Source organism: Eretmochelys imbricata, chromosome 2 (genome assembly GCF_965152235.1).
Source record: "Eretmochelys imbricata isolate rEreImb1 chromosome 2, rEreImb1.hap1, whole genome shotgun sequence".
In the NCBI taxonomy this organism is placed as follows: domain Eukaryota; kingdom Metazoa; phylum Chordata; order Testudines; family Cheloniidae; genus Eretmochelys; species Eretmochelys imbricata.
In genome coordinates this window covers 49,301,707-49,329,363 of record NC_135573.1, presented here as the reverse complement: position 1 = coordinate 49,329,363, position 27,657 = coordinate 49,301,707, and positions in this window count along the sequence as shown.

Here is a 27,657-nt window from a genome sequence, read left to right as displayed (position 1 = left end):
AGCCTAAGTTAATTCTATCCAATTTGCAAATGAATTCCAATTCAACAGTCTCTCGCTGGAGTCTGGTTTTGAAGTTTTTTTGTTGTAATATCTCAACTTTCATGTCTGTAATTGCGTGACCAGAGAGATTGAAGTGTTCTCTGACTGGTTTATGAATGTTATAATTCTTGACATCTGATTTGTGTCCATTTATTCTTTTACGTAGAGACTGTCCAGTTTGACCAATGTACATGGCAGAGGGGCATTGCTGGTACATGATGGCATATATCACATTGGTGGATGTGCAGGTGAACGAGCCTCTGATAGTGTGGCTGATGTTATTAGGCCCTGTGATGGTGTCCCCTGAATAGATATGTGGGCACAGTTGGCAACGGGCTTTATTGCAAGGATAGGTTCCTGGGTTAGTGGTTCTGTTGTGTGGTATGTGGTTGCTGGTGAGTATTTGCTTCAGGTTGCGGGGCTGTCTGTAGGCAAGGACTGGCCTGTCTCCCAAGATTTGTGAGAGTGTTGGGTCATCCTTCAGGATAGGTTGTAGATCTTTGATAATGCGTTGGAGGGGTTTTAGTTGGGGGCTGAAGGTGACGGCTAGTGGTGCTCTGTTATTTTCTTTGTTAGGCCTGTCCTGTAGTAGGTGACTTCTGGGAACCCTTCTGGCTCTATCAATCTGTTTCTTCACTTCCGCAGGTGGGTATTGTAGTTGTAAGAATGCTTGATAGAGATCTTGTAAGTGTTTGTCTCTGTCTGAGGGGTTGGAGCAAATGCGATTGTATCGCAGAACTTGGCTGTAGACAATGGATCGTGTGGTGTGGTCAGGGTGAAAGCTGGAGGCATGTAGGTAGGAATAGCGGTCAGTAGGCTTCCGGTATAGGGTGGTGTTTATGTGACCATCTTTTATTAGCACTGTAGTGTTCAGGAAGTGGATCTCTTGTGTGGACTGGACCAGGCTGAGGTTGATGGTGGGATGGAAATTGTTGAAATCATGGTGGAATTCCTCAAGGGCTTCTTTTCCATGGGTCCAGATGATGAAGATGTCATCAATATAGCGCAAGTAGAGTAGGAGCGTTAGGGGACGAGAGCTGAGGAAGTGTTGTTCTAAGTCAGCCATAAAAATGTTGGCATACTGTGGGGCCATGCGGGTACCCATAGCAGTGCCGCTGATTTGAAGGTATACATTGTTCCCAAATGTAAAATAGTTATGGGTAAGGACAAAGTCACAAAGTTCAGCCACCAAGTTAGCCGTGACATTATCAGGGATAGTGTTCTTGACGGCTTGTAGTCCATCTTTGTGTGGAATGTTGGTGTAGAGGGCTTCTACATCCATAGTGGCCAGGATGGTGTTATCAGGAAGATCACCGATGGATTGTAGTTTCCTCAGGAAGTCAGTGGTGTCTCAAGGTAGCTGGGAGTGCTGGTAGCGTAGGGCCTGAGGAGGGAATCTACATAGCCAGACAATCCTGCTGTCAAGGTGCCAATGCCTGAGATGATGGGGCGCCCAGGATTTCCAGGTTTATGGATCTTGGGTAGTAGATAGAATATCCCAGGTTGGGGTTCCAGGGGTGTGTCTGCGCGGATTTGATCTTGTGCTTTTTCAGGGAGTTTCTTGAGCAAATGCTATAGTTTCTATTGGTAACTCTCAGTGGGATCAGAGGGTAATGGCTTGTAGAAAATGGTGTTGGAGAGCTGCCGAGCAGCCTCTTGTTCATATTCCGACCTATTCATGATGACAACAGTACCTCCTTTGTCAGCCTTTTTGATTATGATGTCAGAGTTGTTTCTGAGGCTGTGGATGGCATTGTGTTCTGCACGGCTGAGGTTGTGGGGCAAGTGATGCTGCTTTTCCACAATTTCAGCCCGTGCACGTCGGCGGAAGCACTCTATGTAGAAGTCCAGTCTGCTGTCTCGACCTTCAGGAGGAGTCCACCTAGAATCCTTCTTTTTGTAATGTTGGTAGGGAGGTCTCTGTGGATTAGTATGTTGTTCAGAGGTGTGTTGGAAATATTCCTTGAGTCGGAGACATCGAAAATAGGATTCTAGGTCACCACAGAACTGTATCATGTTCGTGGGGGTGGAGGGGCAGAAGGAGAGGCCCCGAGATAGGACAGCTGCTTCTGCTGGGCTAAGAGTATAGTTGGATAGGTTAACAATATTGCTGGGTGGGTTGAGGGAACCATTGCTGTGGCCCCTTGTGGCAGGTAGTAGTTTGGAAAAAGGTAGGAGAATAGTGTTGTGAAACCCAAAATATAGAGAGCAATATGCAGTGTATTTAGAATACATGTAATTATGCAGGTCAACGTATTCTACGTTATCTCACGAAGTAGCTGAGATACATTCTTCCTTTCCCTGTTGTTACAAATATAAACTACTGAAGAGAGGTGTACTTCACCAAAAAGCTGGGTTGTGACTTGAATCAGTGTAGTTAATTCTGGGCAATGCATTCTAATTTAGGGGTATTTATGGTATAGGCCGTCCATTGTAGCAGTTACATGACATTCCTTTTAGCTTAAAAACGTAATTAATTTAGTGTCAATGTCAGATGCTTGCACTGAGTGATTTGACCACGCAAATAAATAAATAAAGCTGATTTGACCAAATAAAGCTGCCCTGTTCCCTTTCCCCTGCAGTTTATTCTGACGCCTTTTCCATGTGCTGCTGAAACAAAGCCCATGTTTTCACATTAAAGCAAATGTTTCATTTTTCAGTTTCTACAGATCAAGTGATGAGGTGTCATGTGTGAGCCCCTTGGAGGCTGAGAAGAGAAACTGTGACTTCCCCTTTCCACTCACCCACACAGAAATGTGAACTGCGGTTTCTTACTGGCTAGCAACACCTTTGATTCAATTTGTATGAAAACTCACTTTACTTATTAAAATGGACATTATTGTTCAAACCTTAGAAATTTCATTTCTTATATGTTCTAAGCTGTACAACTGTCAGATTTTTATGGTTTAGATTGTAAATGTGTTTTCTCTGGCTAATTATTGGTATTATTTGTTTTTAATTTTGATGTCTTAAAGGCCAAGGTACTGTATGATAATAATATGAAGGACATATTTAACAGGCGTGAGAGACACTGTATACAAATGTATATTTGTAAAAGCTATTTTTATGATTAGCATGTTTTACTGTTTAGCATATTTAAAGTCAGTTGATATTGCATTTCTATGTTTATAGCTTAATTCAAACACAGTCATGTTATGATCACAGACGTATGATCAGTCATGTTGTGTGGTATTTTTCATTACTTTTCATTATATTCATAGTTCAAAATAATTATGTTTACTAGTAGGGATAATATTGAAAGGCAAAGTAATAGTTCTGCTCTGTTCATGCACTATTTCACTATAATCTCTAAAAAGTGCAAATATGTCAAATATCAGATCAATTGATAAACTATAAATTAGACCCACTTATTAATCCCTTTTTTTCAAACAAGCACTCTCTGTGATGCCATAGATTAGCACAGTTATTTCATCTGTATCTGTTACTATCTCAAAGCAGTTTGTTGTTACCTTATGGAAAAGTTTACATGCCAGTGAATGTCCTATCCAAACTGTATTCCAGACAGGTGAATGTTTTATATATTGCCAATATTTGAAACCTTACAGTAGATTATCAATTGTTTTGTTTCACTTTCAGTCAATAGGATCGTTCCATTCCTCAATCTCTCAAGCATTCTCCACATGCTTGAAGTTGGAATAATCCATTCTCACAGAGGCTGTAGGGGAATTCAGTATATAATTTCTTAATAAATCATGTTTCTTTTCAAACAAAATTGATTCATTATTTCTCTTATGTGATACTCAAATGTGTTTTAATACACTTAAGCTATATTAGCCACTGGTGTGACTGCTTCTTCTTGAAAGAAAGTGCCAATTTGTTCTCAGTGTATCTCAGTTCTCATGATAGGACTGTTCACGGTTCCAGAGAACCAGTTCAGAAGACACTCATAACAGGGAAGAAGTATCCACATCTTTATATGAGATACACTCAGATAGAAAACATTTTATGCAAGAGAGAGGCAGGTCTTGAGGTTGAGTCATGAGGCATATCTAGAGTTAAGAAGGAAAGTCTTACTGGCTGGATTGCTTAGAAGTAGCCACATTTAGAACATGTTGCCAGGAAAGAGATCTCATCCAATTAAGTGGAGGTCTGCTGCAGTATGTTTCAAGATACTGAACTACAGAGATGTGACTTACACTACCATGTTTGTCCTGCAGTACCTGATGTTTCATTGAACAAAACTGACAGCATTTCTAAAGATGACTTTATGTCCTGTCCTTTCAACCATTCTCCATGGGACCTGATCCAAAGCATACTGAAGTCAATGGAAAGACTCCCATTATAGTTCAATGAGCTTTGGACTAGACCTGATGATACTGGCTGCATGTGATGGAGAGGTGGAGAGTAATTGATGGTGACCTCACAGTGAAGAAAATGGGAGAAGACCCAAAGACTGTATCCAGACTGGCTTTAGGTAAGGGCCAGTTATAAAAAAGGAGAGATACCCTTTAAATATATGTGAGGGAGAGTATGCACCAGGCTCCACTTGACTGTGTGGAGAACTTAAGTCAATAGGAGAATAGAGAAAACAAGACATTTTGGCTCTCAATTACACTGGTGTAAATTCAGGATAATTCCACTGAAATCAGTGGAGTTATACCAGTTTAACTGAAAGCAGAGTTTTGCCTATTTACTTTAATGAGAACGATACTATGAGTAACTATTGCTCAACATAAGGGATGCAGACTAGGGCCCATTTTATATTACAATCACAGCAAACCCAAACAAAATGTTATAATCACTAATATTAACCCAAATAACACCAGTAGTCTAGTAATCACTAAAATACCTCAGGGAAGTATTTTAAAGATATAATTGTCCTTTTTGTTGTTGTTCTCTAAACTTACTAAAACCTGGAGAGAACTATTCCATCTTATGCCCATTTTATAGCGGCAAAAATTAATAACAATGCCCATGGTTCTTATTTGATTTACAGTAAAAATAAATAATAAATCCAAATCCTATTTATTCAGTGGGAGTTTTGCCTCAGTAAGGAGTGAGTAAGGGCTTAAAAGATATGAGCTGAATACTTTTTGAAATCATGGAGAATGTCCTCTTAGTAGATCAATTATGGGAACTGTGGCTAGTAGTTAAAATAATTTGTAATTCTGTATTACAGATGGTTTGAATGAGCAATCCCTGAACCTGCTCAGCACCAACAAAACCATGATTAAGTGGGTACTCTGAACTGTAAAATACCACACCAGGATTTTACATTATTCCTTAATGTGCCATCATCTGTTTTTGGTGTTTATAGGAATGATTTCGCAGTCTCAACAGACAACACTGTTCCACACAGCGATGTTATTCCTGAAAGTATACTTTTTCTGGCACAATAACATCTAAGATGAGGTCTATTGATACTATTACATTTGAAAGCTATGGGTTTGCTGTACTGTATAATATATTCTCCTAACTTTCTTAATGGCATATTAGATTCAAATCATTGAAGAGATGCTGGTATTTTAAATAAGCCTTGATGCTTTATTGGCTGTCAGACATACAGTGTACAGTTGCTTGCCATTGTGGTATTTTAAATAAGCCTTGATGCTTTATTGGCTGTCACACACACAGTATACAGTTGCTTGCCATTGTCACATACACTTGGCTTACTAGCTTTTTTGTGTTACGTATTCTTTGCAGCACAGTAAGGGTTTAAACCAGTAAGTGTTTAGGACCTAATTCCCATTTATACTAATGCCCCTTTACACCACTGTGGCAGTGTAAATGTAATTTACAAACATTTTATGGAACCTTTACACTGTCAGCTGCCCAGGGACCTCAGTGTAAATTAGAATCAGAGCTATAATATTCAGCCTCAGCATCACTTTACCCTGGGAATGAACTGAGTACCAGAAACCATCATTTTTAAACATTTAAAATGATAGTATAGCCAGAAAAAGAGACATTTGTAGTTGTAGTTCTCTAGAGCCACAGTTACATCCAGTGATCATTTCTGGGACCTGGGGGTGAGTGAAGTCGCAGTACCTACTTTTGTTGTATAACATTGTGAGTCAAAATCAATTTGGCTAGTGAATATTCAGCTTTCTCAATTTATTTATACAACATCCTAGATTAGGATATTAAAATCATTTTCTACATAGGCTCCCAACCTCAATTTGTCTAAGATTGCTATTTCAATCTGTGCAGTTGCATGAATGGAAAAGATTTGCTGAATGTTAGTTTTACAGCTTGATCCGGAGGAAAAGATTTTTACTCTTGTAAATTCTTGTATTAAGTACCATTGCTGGGTTTTTTTGTGTAGAATCATAGTATATTACTTGGTTCTGAAAAAATAATCGTACTAAAACTATGTAGATAGCTCCAACCAAGCAGTGGTATTTTTAATAGACAATACTGAAAGGTAACTAAAGTTAAGTGTTCAACATTTTGCCCATTTACACCTGTGTAATGGTTCACAACCCCTTTTTTTTAAAATGCTGTAACATATCTCTACATGTCTGTAAATAAATATTTTCTTTGATTTATTCACTAATTCAGTTTTATAATTTCTGCTGCTAAGTTGTAGGTCTAGAAAAAAACATTTATCGATACAATTAATATATTTTATTTCTTAAAGGGAAACACCATATAATTTTGTGAAATAGTGCTATGTTTTCAATTTTCTAGAAATAGGCACAAACATCAACAGTAAGAAGGATTATAGTTAATAGATAAACTGGAGACAGAAGACTAGTGCTAACCACACCCAATTCCTTTACATCACATCTCTGCTTCAGTAGTTTAAAGTGCAGTTCTATGCTGAAAAGGGACCATGAAAAAAGTCACTATCTTATTCAAGCCATCTGATCCCTCTGTGGTTTGGGCTATGTCTACACTACTAACAGATTGACGCCCTGGTGATTGATGCACCAGGGATCAATTTAGCGGGTCTAGTGAAGATCCACGAAATCGACAGCAGAGCACTCTCTGGTCAACCCCAGTACCCACCCAGAATGAGAAGAGTAAGGTAAGTCAACGGAAGAGTGTCTCCCGTCGACCCAGTGTGGTGTAGACACGGCAATAAGTAGACCTAAGCTACATTGACTCCAGCATCGCTATTCACTAATATGTGTAGACATAGTCTTAATAGTCCTACCTGCCATTATTTGCATCACCAAAAATGAGAAGCCTGGTTATGTAAAGTCCCACCAAATTTATAGGGATGAAAGCAATAGGTTTGTACAGAAATGGCTGAAAAAATCTAATAACTTCAATAGGAAATACCTTTCAAATTTTTCATCATGTTATAGATTTTTAAGCATTGTATAAGAACTACATATTATTAATATTATTTATTATAATAGCAAGGATATAGTTTACTATAAATTCTATAGAATGATGGTCCAAAAATACTGATAAGAAAAGTTACTTTTTTCTATTCAATATTCAAAGATATTTTTCTATTCAGAGGGCCTTATTCTATTTTTAGGACATTTCCCTGAGGGCACAATGAAAGTTTGGTCCCAGGAGTCTGTGAGAATATTGTTAAAATTATAGTGGAATTTAGGGGAAAGAGATAGGGAGGACAAGATAGGAAGCAAGAATATAATCAGAATGATTGTTGTTTGTTTGTGACATCCAATTTACTGTTATTTTCAAAACTGTTGTTCTTATAACCATGTAAAATTTCCCAGTAGTTTCACAAAATGTATAAAAATGTTAATATTTGTATCTATACTTTCATTCCCACCCCCACCAAAGTCAAAAAGGCTCTTTGAGTCCCATTCTCCTACAAATAACATAGGTTAAATAATAGCCCTTAAATTTAAAAACTCTTGTTGACATCAATGAGGTCAGAATTTCACCCCACAAAGATTTCCTGTTTCCATGTTCAAGAGAACTTACAATGGTCTACTGAAATTAAATGGAGAAAATAAACTGTGGGGTGGGGAGTGGGAGGACAGGATAATAAAGTCATTTAATTTTCTCTATCGTGTTCTTATGCTGCATGTATGACCAAGGATCATACTGTGATATCATTGTACACTATATTGAATACAGACTGACACTGTGTACAGACTCCCACTGAAAGCAAGGGATCAATGAACCATTGCAGCTCAATATTAACTTTAAGATGTGTGAAATGATTGAATTTTTATTAATGAACATTTAATAACAAAAATGTTGAAGACATCATTTAAAAAATGAAGACCAAGCTTTAAAGTCCAATCTTTTGTGATGTGCTTGGGAAAAGAAACATTTTGGATCCCTGGTCTTTGTGGAAAGGTTCCTATAGCAGTTGATTGGAAATGGTAATCTTTCTGAGCTCTCCTACAGAATGTCATAGAAGCATTAAACCTGGCTGTAGAATTCTATGAAGTTGCCCCAAAAAAAGTATTGAAAGGATTTCAGTCTCTCTTAAATTCTATGGCATTTTAAAGTCATTTCTGATATGATTAAGTTTCTATAGAACCTTACTGGTTTCATCCCTGCTGAATTCTATGGGACTTGTCCATTGGAGAGGCCCAGCAATGTCCCCTGCTTACCCACAGCAGCCGTAACTACCAACTCTATGCACCAGAAACAGCAGCTGATGTGGTTGTCTTCCTGCACTGGGGAGGAGGGTGACTGTCTTGCTGCCTATGTGTGATAAGAGATGCTTTGGGGATGTACTCAACATCTCTGAAAATCAGGCCCAATGCATCACAAGTTCAGCTCTCAAAATGAGTGGACCCTTCAAAATGTTGGCCTTAATATTTAATTCCAAATGTTTTCTATATTAGCCAACAATTATCACTACTGTATGTGAAGATAATATCTGTGCACATCAGTTTATTATGCTTCTGTTTCTAGGTCATGTCCTTGTACTCAAACATCTGAGAAACCCACAAGAAGGGAAGATCCAAAGTGATCCCCAAAAGAGTGAGTTCTTCCCCAGTTGTTCCATACAGGGGTGAGGTACTTTTCTCTCTGAATAGCTGGCCAGGCCAACTCAGAAACCCTGTGGATTAGCTGGGATATGCCAGACCCCTGGCACTCCTTCCCAATGATGTGGACCTATGCTGGCAAGGATCCACTGGCTGTGACTACCTTCCGTTCTCAGACTCCCTTACAGGGGAATCTCTATTGCAGAAACAAGCCATAGAAAATGACTAATGATGTAATCTCTTTGCCTCACAAAATTCATGAAGCCAGTGGGAGGATGATGTATGTTTTCTCCACTCAATATGAGGCTACTCATATCCCTCCCAATCCCCTTCCCATGTACAAATTCCAGCTCTGCAGAGTGGTTCTCTTTGGGGTCCTGAGAAAAAGGAGATAGTTGATGCCCCTGCATCAGCACATAAGCGTCACCTCCATGACCAGACTTTGGTGGACCTTCATGTTTATTTTTTTTATTACTTTGGTCTCTACCTTAAGTAGCTATTATGGCCCCCAATGCCATAGTGTCTAATTTCCTCACAATCTTTAACATATTTATCCTCACAACCAGGCTGAACAAATGTTCTGATTTTATAGGGACAAGGCCGATATTCAGGGCTTTTCCTTATATAGTCACCTATTACACCCACCCACCCACACACACACCCACCCCGTCCCAATTTTTCACACTTTCTATCTGGTCACCCTACCCACAACACCTCTGCAGCAGGGAAAGACTTCAGCAGCAGGGGGCAGCAGGACACTACAATACACTAAAAATAGCAGTGTAGTACTGTTTAGGCATGTAGAGAGATGTGCAGGATACCCTAAAGGTTCAAGCATGTTTTTAATTGCTTAAGGAGTGCCTCACTGTCTACACTGCTGTTTTATACCCATAGGGAGTGTGCAGCATAAATGTACCTTAAGCAAGTACATTGCTCAAGGCCACACAAGAAGTCTGTGACAGACTAGGGAACCTACTCTGGGTCTTCTATGTCCTAGGCTAAGGCCCTAACCAGTGGGCTCTCACTAGGTAGGTATTGACTAATTTCCTGAGTTTATTTTATTTTTCCTAGGAAGTTTTTAAAATTATTATTAGGTAAAAGAAGCACAATGAGCAAAATATATATCTAAGCTTGGAAAAATTAGATTTTTATCAGTAAACGTCAACAAACGTTGTTTTCACCACACACACAAACAAACCGATGAGAAATTATTTCCATCAATAATAATCTAAATATACAGATGGTCAAGAATGAACAATGATGCTTGATAACCTATTAGTGTTTGATTTAAGGATATTTACTTTGTATATTTTGGCCTGTGATATGTTTTAATGGTTATAAAGCTTTAATTTTTTGAATCTCACCGTCTGCAATTAAATAATTATTGTCTAACCCCCCATAATTTTGCACAACTGTGAACATTTAAATTGATAAAAAAATATTAAAACCTGTAATTTTGCACAGCTGTGAACATTTAAATCAATGAAAATGAAAAAATGTTTTAAAATAAACACTGATATTATACATCAAAATATTTTTTTTTAAATATCAAATTCTGCCGAGCCTATGTATCTCAGTTAAAGTCACTTACTGTTTAAAATTCCAGGACCAAAATTTCTGGTTGTGTAAATGAATGAAACTCCATTGAAGTCAGTGGAGGGGTATCAGTTTAGACCAGCAAAGAATGCGCTCCATTGTTATACAGAAGCATGAATTATTGTACTCTTTCCTCTAGAGGCCTAATGTGTTCTCTGTCATTGCCTGGGACAGCGGGGTGGGAATACTGTAAACATTTCTCTGTAAACATACTTTTGACTTGAAAACAAACTGATTGTGCTTGCATCTCATCTATGTCCACTTTTCCTCTCACAAATGGGTTAAACTGGCACCGAAAAAAAAGTGAATTTTAAGCAAATAAATATTTGGGGAGTATTTAGAGAAAGAAAATTTTTAACTCCTGAAGACAAATATTCACTTGAAAACCGAATTTTAAGAGTTATGCTCCCCCCATTCAGGGGATGGGCTCAGACAGTAAAAGCTCTGACTTCTGTAATAGATAGACTAACATGACTATATAAAACATAGATAACAGTATGTGTCTGAAAGGAAGTGTGGAATTTTTTCACCAACAGTTATAATATGCATATGTGACAGTATGACATGTTACAATAAAATCTTCCATTCTGTTCTTCATCAGTATTCTCTTAACATACAAGAGATTGAAATCCTATAGCCTGTGATATCAGACAGACAAGGCAAATGTATCCTCAAACTCTACAGTCTCCTTGGTCCTATGTATGACAGCATCGGTTGCGTTTGTTAGGAAATCATAATTGAAGTCTCTGTTCTTTGGTTCACTTCTAATGCCAGATTACATTGATTTTAAGTAATGTAATATCAATCATTTTATGCAATGCTGTTTTACATATCTATTTAATCAAGCACTGTTATTTAACAGACAAGGCTTCAGAGAGCCTTGAATCATGTCTCAGATGATACCATGTATCAGATCATGTCTTGGGAACAAAAAAGCAGTTTTTGACAGAAAGCTACATAAAATCAATTGTGGCAATTTCAAGGATGACTGGGCTTTTAGATTTGGTTACCTTTCCATTTACTTGAAGATCATTTGTAAGTGAATTGTGCATTCTTGGTGCTTTTTTGTGCTAGACTGACAAGGTGGAAAAACAATAATCCAGCATTGCTACCAGTTAAAATGATGCTCATTCTGAACAATTTGCTCAAAGTTGGTTTCAGAGATGTCACAATGTAACGTGATGAGAAGGATAATCAATAATAGCAAGAAGAAATATGTTAAAAATCACTATCCATGTAATTATATGTGGGCAGCCGTGTAGGCAAACCACAATGCTGACCGCTCTAGAAAATATAGAATTTAAGTGCAGCACTGCTGTGAAAAAACATAGTGTATGAACCGAAGAAGAATACTTCTCCTGGCTTCTAAGTGGAACAAAGAGCTTGAATAGATGTAAGATTTCCAGCTGCTCTCTCAGAAAGTACTTTTCAAAGATGTTTTGTTCATAGGGGACAAACTAACCCATTTTTTTTCATTTTCATCCCTGCGGAGATGAAGGAAGAAGGGGACACACATCAAGGCCCTAACTGTGCCCTGGGTGATTGCTACTTCCCACCACCCAACACAGATGTAATGAGGTTGAGTAGTGCCCGTATAAGAGGAATTAAAACTACTAAATATTCCTCAAAAAAGGTTTTTAATGACTTCCAGCTATAAAGGCAACACAGACAAAATAAGAAAAGAAAGATTAAAGAGCAGCACTGAATAAGGATTAATATAAATGGCAAGTTATACTGAAGACAAGCACAAGTATGTGTATTAACTACTTACTACTATTCTTAACACTATAGTATTGATACAAACTTGAGATCAATTCAGCTCGAGCAACCAGACTTCTTCACTCCATAATCTTACCCTGCATTTGTCTGAAAATACGTTACCCTTCAGTCAGCTGTTTTGCGCACTGGCCAGGTACAGACAGTCGAGAAGTGCACGTCCCTTCAGTTCAGGGGGTGTGGGTCAGGTTTCCCGATCAAAAAGGGGTCCCCTTATGACCAAAACACACACCTTTAGTCCTGTGCCTTCATACTTTTTATCTTATCTGTCGGCCGTGTTTTAAAACAGACCAACCAATCAGGGTGGGCCAAATTCTTAATGTGGTTAGTGTGGTTGCTTTGATTTTATAAGCTATGCGTGGGTGCATAGTTTATCTCCATGTAGCCAATTATCTCAAATGTAGTCAATGTGTGTCAATAATCTATGTACGAACACATAGATTATCTCAATTCATCTGAGTCTGCCTAAAGTGTTATCTGGTTGCAGCACATCCTGACCACAAGTTTCAGTTTAATTCTGCAAAGCTTGCTTTCTGAGGCTTCCGGAAGTTTGAGGCCTTTGACAATACCTTTGTCCATTTTAATCTTGACAATACTTTTGTTTATATTAATCACAATCCCCATTTGGTTGGTGGTTTGTCTCATCTGTTAAGTATGAGCTTTTTCAGAGCACAGAAATACAGTAAAATTTCCTATTAAGAAAATGTATTTCTCAAACTGCTGATACCAAGGTATAGAGCCTTTCACCTCTTTTTACAAGGGCCAAATTCAGATCTTGAGGGTGAACCTTCATTGATTTCAGTTGGGTTGCACCAGAGCTGAATTTGGGTTAATACTAACTCCTTCTGAATAATAATAATAATAATAATTAATGAATATTTAGCTTTTATACAGCGCTGTCATCTGTAGATCTCAAAGTACTTTAGAAAGGAGAATATCATTATCCTTTGTTTATAGATGGAGAACCTGAGGCCCAGAGAAGCAAAGTAACTGTCTGTTGGAACTGAGCAAAACTCCCATTTGACTTCAGCTGACGTAAGGCTAGTGATTTAGGCCAGGAAAGAGTTAATCTCTAATGGACATATGTGCAAGTCATATATTCCGCCATTTTGTTGGGTATAAATCCCCCCCCCCAACACACACAGGTAGTCTCCTTTTTTTGCACCACTGATTTTTTTTTATTATTTTTTTTTTAAGCAAAACTTCTCATTGGAATAAAACAGTTTCATCTGGGTTTCAGGCTATCAAATTGTTGCCAGGTTTTGATCCAATGTGGTTTACAATAGCAAAATAATTTAATCCCCCAAAGTGAGAGTGATAATATAAATAGCAACCTTGCCAACCAAAATCAAATTTTAATGATCTCTGCAGAGAGGTAGATAAAATTTTAAAGTCACAAAGGCATCCAAGAGCAAACATATAACATATATTATTTATAAATGTATCCCACTGAGGCTTGATTTGCAGAAAACCTAAGACCAGCGAAGTAAATATTTGTTTAGTACTGAAAAGAATAGGACATAGTGCTTGTAAATCATATAGCTATAATTTAATAAGAATCAGCTACTATATTGCAGGCAACCTCAGTGAAGAAATGCCAATGTCATTTTTGTTTTTTGCAACAAGATGCATACAAAAAATACAACCACCACTCTATCAGTATTAAAAAATATTTCGCTATTATATTCACTATTCTAGTCACCACTGGTATATATGTTTATAAATTATATAAGCCAACTCATACAGGGGCAAAAACTTGGAAAACAAGTTGTCATCCTGGAGCCCAGATGAAATTGTTTTATTTTTTATTTTAAAAAATACAACAATTTACAGATTCAGAGATTCTAAGGCCAGAAAATCACACTATGATAATTTAATCTGACCTTCTGCATAACACAGGACATAGAATTTCACCTACTAATTCCTGTAATGAAGGGAATTATTGTACCCTCTTGTTATAGAATGTTAAGATTATTTTTATAATAAAATATCTTTTATATACTATATTGCCAAGCTGTAATCTCAACAGTCTTTATTTTGTTTTTTAATGAATTCTTGGAGAATGTGTTTAGTGCAAACTAAGCAATATGGGTGTTTCAAAATTATTTAGGTTTGAGAAATACTTACTTTAAGCCTGATCCAACTCTCCTTTTACTAAATGGAGCAATTGCACTGGCTCCAGTATGGCTTCTTGTGTGAGTAAGGGCTACAGGATACGGCCCTAAGTGTTGTGCAGTATAACAGTGCACCTACATCCAAAAATCGACATGAAAAGAATGTTAATGTTTCAAAGTCAAATTGTGACAAGCATACCAGGCCCTCTGAGGCTCCATGCTGGAGGCTTTCCGGTCCTAGCACACCTGTCCCAGAACAGGAGCAGTGTGGGTAGCTCCTCCAGATCTTCCTGGAAAGGCTTCGGGGAAGCAATCAGAGCTTCTGGGGTAGGCTCAATTAAAAGGAACCGCAGGTGTTGCCCTGGATTTAAGGTGTGTGCGTACACCAAAACATGATCAAGCTAATTGCAACCATATTGTGTGCATTCAGCCACCATGAATTAATAAAATAAAACACCACATAGTATAGGGTTAATTTGAAAGCAGGATTTTAGAGGCAAGGTCAAAACTAGCTGGTAGTTTCTGCTAATCAGAATTGGAGGAGGGGAAAGAAATGTCAACAACTGAGACTGAAAACTTTGGTTGACAAGAAACTTGAATTTGGGCGCTTTTGATATAGAAGTATTATGATTAAGAATGTTTTTTGATAAGTAGTTAATTGAAAGTTAGGAAAAGTGATGATTTAGTGCAGGTCATTATGACCTATGTGTTTTATAGAAGTTAGTTGTAAAAGACTATAAAAAACCCTGGGTAACACAGGGGTTGACTAGGTCAGTTTCTGGCTGGGACCCAGAAGGGTACGGATGGGCTGGAATATTGGGAAACTCTCTGTGCAAAGAGGTCTGGCAGAGACCCTGCTAAAACAGGGGTAGGGCAGAGAAACTCTCCAGGTCAGGCGGCTTGGGAGCAGATGGAGAGAACCCAAGGACTGGTAACAGGTGAGGGAGATGGGACTATGTGAGAAGCAGCCCAGAGAATAGTTGCAGCAACTATTAAGAGAAGCAGTACGTGACTGCTGTTTACAGAGTTGGGTTGGTACCCGGAGTAATGGGTGGGCCTGGGTCCCCACACTGGCCACTGGGGAAGTGGCCTAAGCCCTAAGAAGAAGATAAGACTCTTTACTAAAAGCCTTAGAAAGGGGCTGGAGTTTAAACAGGCCCAGAGATCTCCAGGCCCAGGCTGAAGACCGTGGAGAGGGCCAACCATTTGTTGAACTATTCTACTCTGGAAAGGGAGTGAACTTAAGGGATGACCTGGCTGGAGAGCTGGGGCAGTGAGAACAGATGAAGACAAAATCTCAAGGGAGCACTGCTCTATAACAAGGCAGGGATGGACTTAAGGCTAGCACAGAAGGGGCTGGGAACTGAGTCCAGAGACAGGGCTAAAGACACTAACAAGGGCACAATGATAGGCCCCGTTGGACCTTTGCTACCCTGGAACGGGTTACATTTTAACACTATGTGAAAATAAGTTTATGACAACAGTATAGGGTATGCAATTATATCCATCCTTGCAGCATATCCCCTTTGAGGGAATGAATGGTACAGAAAGCAGAGCCAGAGGACTAATAATAGGATGTACACAGAAGGAAGTAAGCCATCGTGGAATATATGAGTGCATATCTACATACATAAAAGTGCAGGGTATATGAGAATCTTACTGCATTTGTTTGAAGTAAGAAGATATCATTAATAAGTATATGATTTGGTCATGAAGATTATGGATTCCATGATTTTAACACAGTGGTACGGACCACGAGACATTTTGCCACAGCTCCCAGTGGCCGTGGTTTGCTGTTCCTGGCCAATGGGAACTATGGGAAGCAGCGGGCCACAGAGAGGTGCTGGCTGCTGCTTCCCGCAGCTCCTATTGGCCAGGAACGGCAAACCGCAGCCACGGGGAGCTGCAGGAGGCGATGCCTACAGACGGTCAACATCAGCAAAATGTCTCGCAGCCCACAATCAGATTACCCGGGTGGGCTGAGTACGGCCTGCGGGCCGCAGGTTGCCCACCACTGCTTTAACAGATGTCTGCAATTTCTTTGGCTCGGGCTTTGGCCCCAGGTGGCGGGGGACAGGTTTCAGCCTCAGGCAGTGGCCTCGGATTTTGGCTTCAGCCTCACCATGACCATATCCTGATTTTGTGCATTTTACCATGACTGTTCTGTGAATTTTGCTTAATTTAATCATAATCCATATCCATAATCATTAATAATGGAAGTGTTAAGTTCTCTGTAAGAACAAAATCTTGGCCCCACTGAAGTCAATGCTCTAGAAGAAATGCATGTTGACATTGATATTGTCCCTAATCCTGGGTGTAAAATGCCTCTTGGCACAAATGCACCTTCCCTGTTCCTTGCTGAGCAGTCTCTTAGAAGCATAATTTACTCGTAAACACGTTAGATTTGATGCATAAAATCTGTGGTAATTTTAGCTACACAATCAGAAACAAATTATCAAGTGTCCACAATCTTGCAGTGTTTCAGTATGATGTTCAGTTTAGACGTTCAGGGCCTGGTTTGCAGAGGTGCTAAGCACCCACAAGTCCAGCTGAAATCAAAGGAACCTGAAGGTGCTTAACACCTCTGAACATCAGATTGTAGGTGTCTCAAGCTACGCATCAAAAATGGAGATAATAAAATTAGTGGAGACTTGTGAAAGTTTTGGCTTTAACCCTTTGGCATGGTAACCATAATAATGGACCATACGACAGGGTAGGAACTCACAAGGATAAACCCTTATTCCAGGGCTTAAATTTTCAAAATGTAACATGAGGCTTTAGCTAGGTAATTCCTACAGTCTGACTCAGTAACTGAGCACTTTCCTAAAGAAATTCATGGCAAACTGGAAAAAGCAGATTGAAACAAAGCAGGTTTGAAAATAAGTTAGCAACAACAGGAATCTAAGCTCAGAGAGTCCTCTAACAGTGAACAAAAATGGGAACTTGCTAATAGAGCTTTTGAAGGTCTGATCTAATGTTACCTAGTGTTATGAAAAATACATATAGCATGTGCTAAATTATTTTTTTATCACCTAAGAAAAAAATCAGACTTTGGCACCTATTTTTGCCATTAGATGGCCTATTCTTTAGTCACGCTTAGACTCAATTATTGCAACAGTGATATCTGCAGCAGGCTATATCAAAATACATCCCAGGTTCTCCTATCCTTGCACTGTAGGACTCCCAATTAAAAGAAAATTACTAATACCCAAATACTAATTTCTCAGCCTAACAGTCTCTGTCCCGAGTTTCCCCCTCCATCGCCAGTCCCTTTATAGATGGCTGCTCGAGTCACCTACTTCTTCTGTTCTCCATTACCTCCAAATCCACCTCCCTTCAGGCAAGAGGAGGAAGTGCGTTCCCCCAACTAGAATTAATTGTCCCAAGATGTTTTCCTTTGAATAGTGCTGATCACTCACCATTATCTGTGGCCTGGCAGAGACATGACACAACCCTTCACTTTGAATGGTCCTTTGAAATATGTGTTAACTCCTTATGCTATACAAGCTGATCCACCTTGTTTTTGGCTGTGACCCTCTGAGTATGTTTCCCAGACCTGAAGAAGAGCTCTGTGTAAGCTGAAAAGCTTGTGTCTCTCACCAACAGAACTTGGTCCAATAAAAGCTATTACCTCACCCACCTTCTTGCTCTATGATGTTGCTAAATTATGATGGTCCCACATACATAGAGGCTTTCCATGACACAGTAACTTCATATGCAATTTCATAAAGTCAACCACAATTCAGAAGTGGTTCAGACAAACCCCCCAAATCATCACAGTGGCTATTATGAAGTAACAAACCAAGCTCACCCCTTTTTTCTGGCTGCCATACTGTGGCAAATTGGGGGTTTTTTTCCCCTTAAACTAATGGTTCTTAACATTGTTTTTAGTAATATAACTAGACAATGCCTCCCAACCACTATATACAGACCTGGTTTCAAAATATTATGCCTGACCTGTGGGAAGTGGGTATGTGTCTAATTAATTTTCCTGAAGTAAATTCTCCATGTAGTGCAGGCAGCAGAAATATGCAGTTTAGCCAGTCCCCACGTAATGGATCTGTTGATTCCAGATTGCTTGTGGGTCTAATGGCTTGTTCCATGAATTAGTTCAGACTTGCCTGCGGGGCCTGTACATGTATTATGGCACTGGTGCTCCATCCTCAAATCAGAGCAGAAGCAATAGATAACTGTGACATACCAGGGGTACAGTCCAGACTAGTGATGGGCTGTGTCACCCCTCTCCTGCAATCTTGGGTGCCTTATAATGCCGTGTTGAAGTAGCTCCTACCTAGGCTGCTCACAAGCAGCTTTCCACCCTGAATGTCTATGTGTAACTGCAGCCTGCTAGCCCCACTTGGGTTACACTCTCTGGCTCTCATCAGCCTTGGCTATACAGATGACTCCAACATACCTCTGGTCCCAGATTTCCCCCAGAAATGTATGTCCTGTACTGCCCAGCGCTCTCTAGACAGTAGAAATATTTTGTCTGTTATCCCTTTAAGGGAATAATCGGCCAATCTATAATCTCAAATATAATTTAAACACACTGGATTAGCTAATGTAGTAAACAAGTTTATTATCTAAAAGAGAGATTTTAAGTGAGTACATATAACGAGGCATGAAAGTCAAAAATAGTTACAAATAAAGGTAAGACATTTATTAATGACTAACTTAACGAAGTATATTAGATTCAAGCAAAGTTTCTCATCACGTGCTCCAGGAAACTACTAACCAAACTCTCAGGTCAGGATCCCTCTCCCAGAGTCCAACAAATGATTCTTTTGTCTCTGAAAATGCAGTGAATGGGATGAGCAGTGGGGAGAGATGGGTTCCTGGAGCTGGGCACAAGGAGACAGAGTCTATGTGGAAAGATGTTCCCTGCTGGATTTTTCTCACCTGTTTGGGCTGCCTTTGTTTCCCTCCCTGAATGATGACTCTATTTACTGCTTAAATGAAAATTAAGTAGAGCACACATTCGTTTGTTTAGGACAGACTTGTTTGTCCACTTCTGTTTGGGCAAGGCTGTGGGATTTGGAATTTCTGTTAATAACACCATACTGGGGAATCTTATAACTTGTTGCCTATGACGTGGCGCACTTGCCATTGGGTGCCACAGCCCTGTGGGAAGGGGCCATCACCCTGACTCTGGCCATTGGCCCACACAACCTTGAGCGAGAGAGCAGCCATATTGACTTTTACCGTTAGTCCACACAACCCCAAGACAAGGGGTAGTCTTGGGGACGCGACCGTGGGGAAGTAATTACCCCACCCAGCCCCAAGACGGGACGGGGCACACTTGCCCTGAGACATTCCTGCACATTTTATCAGGATAATACTGGCCAGCAAATTCTGAGTTTTCAAATGCTGGGCCTTTGTCAATCAATTTCTGGATTTGGCAACCAGCTATCTAACTGGGCAAAGTACGAGGATGTGAAAACCATAAAAAAATCACTTTTGGCATTTCTAATGAATGCTGCATGTCTTACATATTCTGAACAACTTTTAAGCAACTTTACATCGTAAGGCCTAATTTCCCTCCATGTTTCAATGAACGCTTGGAAGAAACTTTATTTCGGAGAGCCCACACACACACAACAGGCTGCTATGGAAACCTTTTCCCATCTATCCATGGCACGCCCTGTCACTGAAGGAAAGGGAATGCATGACCACAAAGGTGAATTGTTCCCAGTTGCATTTTATTGATACCACTTCATCTGATCTGCCAAAGAAGGTCATTTATTTACTGGTGGCTCTGTTCCATTTGGTTTGTAAATCTTCGTTTCACCCTAATCATCACATGTACAATGAGGTTTAAGAAAAGGCATTTGACTCACCATAATGAACCCATCCAGCCCATAAGACATATAAGTCACCAGTCATGTGGGTTCTCATGATTATTGCTGTATGGTTGTCTGCTGGCCCACTGGATATTTAGTAAATACCATACTCCCTGTCCCAATACACAATCCAGTACTTTAAAACTGCAGAGTCCTCCAATGGCAGAGTAACACCTGGCCTGTAGTTCTCTTTAACTACATTCTTCTTTGTGGCATCTCATGGCCACTGTGCTCTTGGTGGAACCTAGTTCCTTCAAGGCTCTGACAATATTATAAAGGTTAGATCCTTGCTCATTCATACTCTGCAGATGTCCTGGATATATTCAGGTAGCAACACTCTCACTTCCACAGCACATTCATTTTGCTTCTGCCCTTCAAGTGCAACACTGATAGCTTTGATACAGCTGAGGACATATCCACTGCAGACGAGACAGGATCAATCTGTCTTCCTTTGCATCTACCATGGAAAAAATCCTTTTTTTTCCCCACCTGTAAGATATTCTTGCTTTTCCCTGGGTCATTGTATTGACTGAGTAGCACTATTTATTAGGTAGCACATCAAACCTATATTCTGTGGCAGATGCCCTGAATCACTCTGTCATAGGTTCATCACAGACATCGATTCGATGTGTGTGTGAGAGTGATGGAGGAGATAGTGAGGCAGTTTGGGTTGCATTTCTATCCATGTACAGATGATATGCAGTTCTGCGACACCTTCCTTCTAATCTAACTCTCTTGGTATTGTCTTTGCTTTCCCTGTGCCTAGTCAATATTATGGCTTGGGTGATGTGAAATTGCACTGACACTTAAGAGCTGAGAAAGCATTTAGAGAGCATGGCAAGCATGGTGCCTTCTCCCATTACTGAAGGTATTAATCAGAGCTGGTCAAAAAAGGAAATAATTTTGAAAAAATATTTTGTGAGAACTTTGTCACTTTCATGCCAAAATTAGGACTGTTGATTAATCACAGTTAACTCACGCGATTAACTCATAAAAAAAAAAGAATTGTGATTAATCGCACTGTTAAACAATAGAATACCAATTGAAATTTATTAAATATTTTTGGATGTTTTTCTACATTTTCAAATATATTGATTTCAGTTGCAATACAGAATACCAAGTGCACGGTACTCACTTTGTAATTATTTTTATTACAAATATTTCCACTGTAATAATGATAAAAAAGAAATAGTACTTTCAATTCACCTCATACAAGTACTGTAGTGCAATCTCTTTATCGTGGAAGTATAACTTATAAATGGAGATTTTTTTTTTGTTACATAACTGCACTCAAAAACAAAACAATGTAAAACTTTAGAACCTACAAGTCCACTCAGTCCTACTTCTTGTTCAGCCAATTGCTAAGACAGACAAGTTTGTTTACATTTACAGAAGATACTGACTGCTTCTTATTTACAATGTCACCTGAAAGTGAGAACAGGCATTCGCATGGCACTTTTGTAACTGGTGTTGCCTGTTCTTTTCTCTTTTCCACTGTCTGCAGCATATAATAAGTGATGTCCAGGTTAGGCTGGGTGGGTTGGTTGGCTTTTTCCCCCCTCCATTTGTCACCCAATAACTTCTCAGCTTCCACAAATTTGAAGGTTCTTGTAGCAAGGGGGCATGGTCTCCTGATGGATGGGGAGAGAGGCATGACCACCCCCTGGTGCGCAGAACCGGGACAACCATGGCCACCCTGCTGGAAGCATAGGGGTGGGACAGGAACCAGAAATATAAAGGGCCGTCCCTCTATCTCCCCCTTGCTGCTGAAGAGAGAGAGAGATCTGCCAGAGGAGCAGGACATCTCCCCCTCGCTGCTGAAGCCCAGACCTGACGGAGGCCATGTTAGGATATAGATATTCAGGCCTGTCTGTGAAGGCCTATACTCTAAGAATTTAGGGGTATTCTTATCACTTAGCTAGTTATAGAGGTACAAAAGAAAGAATCAAAATCACTGTCTGCAGGCGTAAGGGCCTTCTCTTATTGTGACAGTCTGATGCCCTGTTCTTAGGCTAAGGCCTTTGACTAAGCAGCAGAGACAGCCATAAGCTGGGAAGCAAACAGTCACATCCTCACATTCCAAACTAGTCACATTGAAATAAGGAAATCTGGGGCTGTTGGAAAGGCGATTCGATCTATCACCTCCAGAGAAAGGGAAGTGCCTAGAAAATGTAATAGGAAACTTAGTTTGATAGCATCCTGTCTGGCAAGAATTTACTTATCAATAGCTGGGATGTGAAATCCTCATTTCTGTGTTGTTCTATCATTGTAGTCCCCATTTCCCTATTGTTTGTCTGTGTAATCTCTGTCTGGTTCTGTGATTGTTTCTGTCTGCTGTATAACTAATTTTGCTGGGTGTAAACTAATTAAGGTGGTGGGATATAATTGGTTAAATAATCATGTTACAATATGTTAGGATTGGTTAGTTAAATTTCAGGAAAATGATTGGTTAAGGTTAAGGCTAAGCAGAACTCAAGTTTTACTATATAGTCTGTAGTCAATCAGGAAGTAAAGGTGCGGGGAATGGGAACAGGGAATGGGGATGGGGAAATTGGAATCATGTTTTGCTAAGGGGGAGAAATGGGAATAGGGACACAGGTAAGGCTCTGTGGCGTCAGAGCTGGGAAGGGGACACTAAGGAAGGAAACTGGAATCATGCTTGCTGGAAGTTCACCCCAATAAACATTGAATTGTTTGCACCTTTGGACTTTGGGTATTGTTGCTCTCTGTTCATGCGAGAAGGACCAGGGAAGTGAGTGGGTGAAGGGATAAGACCCCTAACAGGCCACTACAGCCGGGACTGCCGGAGCGGCCAGACATGAGGGACACCAAGAGGCTGTTGGGGCTGCCACTAGCTGTTTACCCCAGCGAGACGAACGACAACCCTGGAACCCAGGTACCTCCTGACTGGGAGTGTTGGAAGGAGCCCAGGGAAGCCAAATACGGTTCGGCTGTGTTACTGACTGCAAGCCAGCCAGTGTGTTGTGACTGGATTTCCCTGCTGACCCAGTGGCAGACCACTCCAGCACTGTTAAGGCCCTGGGCTGGGACACAGTGGAGTCGGTGGGCCTGCACCCCCTACCCACCCCTGCCACCTCACCCTGGGGGTGGCAGCCTCCCCCTCTTTAGGCCAGGAGGCCTGCACTGGTCTGGAGCCTACCCGAGATAGGACGCCAGACAGTTTTGCTGGTTCTCTTGCCAGAGAGCTGATCTCCTAGACTGCTGTGTTGCTCTACCTGACTGCAGGCCAGAGTCCTTAACTGGTTGCTGCCCTGCCCTGATTGAGGGTCTCAGACATATAGACTCCTTACTGCTCTGCTGGACTGCAAGCTGGAGCCATTAACTGATTATGGTCCTGCCCTGATTGAGGGCTCCGGGCCTATAGACTTACTGCTCTCCTGCCCGACTGAGGGCCAGAAGCATTAACTGTGTGCTGCCCCATTCTGGCTGAGGGCTGGGGCTCACAGACCCAGTTGCTGCCTGGCCTGGACTGCTGTCTTGGGCCTATTAACTGTCGGCTAATTCCCCCAGGAACGGAATCGCTTTAGGGACATTGCAACGATGGGGTGTGGCCTCTCTCCCTGACGGACGGGGAGAGAGCCGCGATCGCCCTACAGTTCTAAAATGGCAAAAGGAAAAATTTAAAAGTGGCAAGGAAAAACCTGAAGATATCATTTACTCCATGACGAGAAGGAAACAATGAAAAACAAACCCTGAAATTTTTGGTTACAGTGGAAAACTGGAAAATTTTACTAAAATAGAACCTTTGTTCAAAAGTTTCTGGTTTAGAGTGAGACGTTATTCTTTTTATTTTTTGTCTAATAGCTTGAAATAGCTTTGTTCGTGCACCTTTCCCTGCCCTTCCCCCCCCCCACACACACACCCCCAAAAAAGAGCTAAGAGCTCAGACATGCTTTTGGATCTCCAGTTGTTCATGGATTCTTTGGAGGAATCAGTGTCTGAATGTATCTTTACTAGTGTCACCTTACCAGGTAAGGGGAAATTTTTCTCAAATATAGAATTTGACACAGGTATCTATGCCTATGCGATTTCTAGACTCAGGCCTTGTCTACACTTAAAATGCTATAGTGGCACAGCTGCATCGCTGTAGCTTCAGGATAGATACTGCATATGCCAACAGAAGTTCTCCTGCTGGGATAGGTAATCCACCTCCCCGAGAGGTAGTAGCTAGGCAGACAGAAGAATTCTTCAGTTGACCTAGAGCTGTCTACACAGCGATTTAGATTGTCTTAACTATGCTGATCAGGGGCATGGATTTTTCTTTCCTCCTTGTGGGCTGCCATGGCAGCTGAGATCGGCTTGTGAGTGTTTTGCTGCCGTTCTGTGTGTTTGAATATCTATAAATTGGAGGCAGGCCTTTCTCAGTGGAGAGCTGTCAGCTCTGGAACTTTTCCTCTTAAATTCCATTAGCGCTTTAGGCTATGTACTATTACAGCTTACATTGGTATAAGTTATGTCGCTCAGGGGTTTGAATAAGCTGGGGCACATGACTTACGAGGAGAGGCTGAAGGAACTGGGCTTATATATTAGTCTGCAGAAGAGAAGAGTGAGGGGGGATGTGATAGCAGCCTTCAACTACCTGAAGGGAGGTTCCAGAGGATGGATCTAGGCTGTTCTCAGTGGTGGCAGATGACAGAACATGGAGCAATGGTTTCAAGTTGCAGTGGAGGAGGTCTAGGTTGGATATTAGGAAAAACTATTTCACTAGGAGGGTGTTGAAGCACTGGAGTGGGTTACCTAGGGAGGTAGTGGAATCTCCATTCTTAGAGGTTTTCAAGGCCCGGCTTGACAAAGCACTGACTGGGATGATTTGGTTGGGTTTGGTCCGACTTTGAGCAGGGGGTTGAACTAGATGACCTCCTGAGATCTCTTCCAACCCTAATTTTCTATGCAGGGCCATCCCTACCCATACACAAAGTATGCAGCTGCGTAAGGCACCAGGAAATTTGGGGCGCCAAATTCCCTGGTGCCCTATGCAGCTGCGTGCTGCTCCAGCCCCTGCTCCGCCCCAGCCCCACCTCTTCCCGCCCCTGCTCTGCCCCAGCCCTTCCCCCACTCCCCTGAGGACTGAAACAGGGCTGGGCCTGCACTCACCGGCGCCGGGAAGTGCGGCAACCTGGCCCCAGCCACGCCACCGGTGAGTGCTGGGGGCGGTTCCACCCTTCCCCCCTAGCAAGGCCTCCTCCCCCTCAGAGGCCTGGGGCCAGCCCCTTCCCCCCCCATGGAGGGGGGTTGTGTAGAGCACCAGAATGGTTAGGGACGGCCGTGCTTCTATGATTCTATGAACATAAGTTTCAACAACCTAAGTTGTTGGAGCAGCGGGGAACAGCAGAGCAGCACACAGCAGGAGTTTGCCTGGGATTGGTGAGTATCCGAGTGCGTGTTTGCTGAGTAAGTATCCGAGTGTGTGTTTGCTGGGAGGGCAGTGTGAGAGCCTGAGCGAGTGCCTGATTGGCCGGTAGCCTGCAGGGGGCGGGCATTGAGGCTGTCTGTTTGTTTGTTTCAGGGAAGCCTGGCTGTTTAAAAATAGCCAGAGCTTCGTGAACCAGCTGAGCAGCGGGGAACCGCAGAGCAGCACACAGCAGGAGTTTGCCTGGGAGTTCGCCTGGAGTGAGCCCAATGAGGCTTACATCTTGCCAACTTCTCTGAGGAAGCTCATAGTAGGAAGGTGATATGGAAGGGGGGGGTTCAGCTGTTGTGACTTGCACTGGATATGCCATGTTTGTCTTTCTTCCACAGGACAGAAGCGACTTTGTCTGTACAAAGTGCAAGCTGGTCTCCATATTGGAAGAGAAGATTGAAGGTCTGGAGCAACAGATAACGACCCTGCATTGCATACGAGAATCTGAGGTTTTTCTGGACAAAAGTCAGGATATGCTTCTATGGGCACAAAGCTCTAACGATTTAGAGCAGGTTGCACAGCGGAGCCAAGAGGCCAGTAAAGAAGCTTGGCAACATGTGACCTCCAGAAGAAGAAGGGGGAATGTCCGGGTTCCAGCAACACAGAAACAGGTAACTAACCGCTTTCATGTTCTCTCCACAGGTACCATTGTGGAGAGTGGACCAGATGATATGTCTGGGGGGAGAAAGCAGAAGGAGACTCCGCTGGATGGAAGGCATGAGATGCACTGTCCTGAGATTGGGGGTTCCACGACCACCACTCCCAAGAGAAGGAGGCGGGTGGTGGTGGTCGGAGACTCTCTCCTACGGGGGGCTGAGTCATCTATCTGCCGCCCTGACCGGGAAAACCAAGAAGTCTGCTGCTTGCCAGGGGCTAAGATTCGCGATGTGACGGAGAGACTGCCGAGACTCATCAAGCCCTCGGATCGCTACCCCTTCCTGCTTCTCCACGTGGGCACCAATGATACTGCCAAGAATGACCTTGAGCGGATCACTGCAGACTACGTGGCTCTGGGAAGAAGGATAAAGGAGTTTGAGGCGCAAATGGTGTTCTCGTCCATCCTCCCCATGGAAGGAAAAGGCCTGGGTAGGGATCGTCGAATCGTGGAAGTCAATGACTGGCTACGCAGGTGGTGTCGGAGAGAAGGCTTTGGATTCTTTGACCATGGGATGGTGTTCTATGAAGGAGGAGTGCTGGGCAGAGACGGGCTCCATCTTACGAAGAGAGGGAAGAGCATCTTTGCGAGCAGGCTGGCTAACCTAGTGAGGAGGGCTTTAAACTAGGTTCACCGGGGGAAGGAGACCAAAGCCCTGAGGTAAGTGGGAAAGCGGGATACCGGGAGGAAGCACAGGCAGGAACATCTGTGAGGGGAGGGCTCCTGCCTCATACTGAAAATGAGGGGTAATCAGCAGGTTATCTCAAGTGCTTATATACGAATGCACAAAGCCTTGGAAACAAGCAGGGAGAACTGGAGGTCCTGGTGATGTCAAGGAATTATGAAGTGATTGGAATAACAGAGACTTGGTGGGATAACTCACATGACTACAGTACTATCGTGGATGGATATAAGCTAGTCAGGAAAATCAGGCAGGGCAGAAAAGGTGGGGGAGTAGCACTGTATGTAAGGGAGCAGTATGACTGCTCAGAGCTCCGGTACGAAACTGCAGAAAAACCTGAGTGTCTCTGGATTAAGTTTAGAAGTGTGAGCAACAAGAGTGATGTAGTGGTGGGAGTCTGCTATAGACCACCGGACCAGGGGGATGAGGTGGATGAGGCTTTCTTCTGGCAACTCGCAGAAGCTACTAGATCGCACGCCCTGGTTCTCATGGGTGACTTTAATCTTCCTGATATCTGCTGGGAGAGCAATACAGCGGTGCATAGACAATCCAGGAAGTTTTTGGAAAGCGTAGGGAACAATTTCCTGGTGCAAGTGCTAGAGGAGCCAACTGGGGGGGAGCTTTTCTTGACCTGCTGCTCAC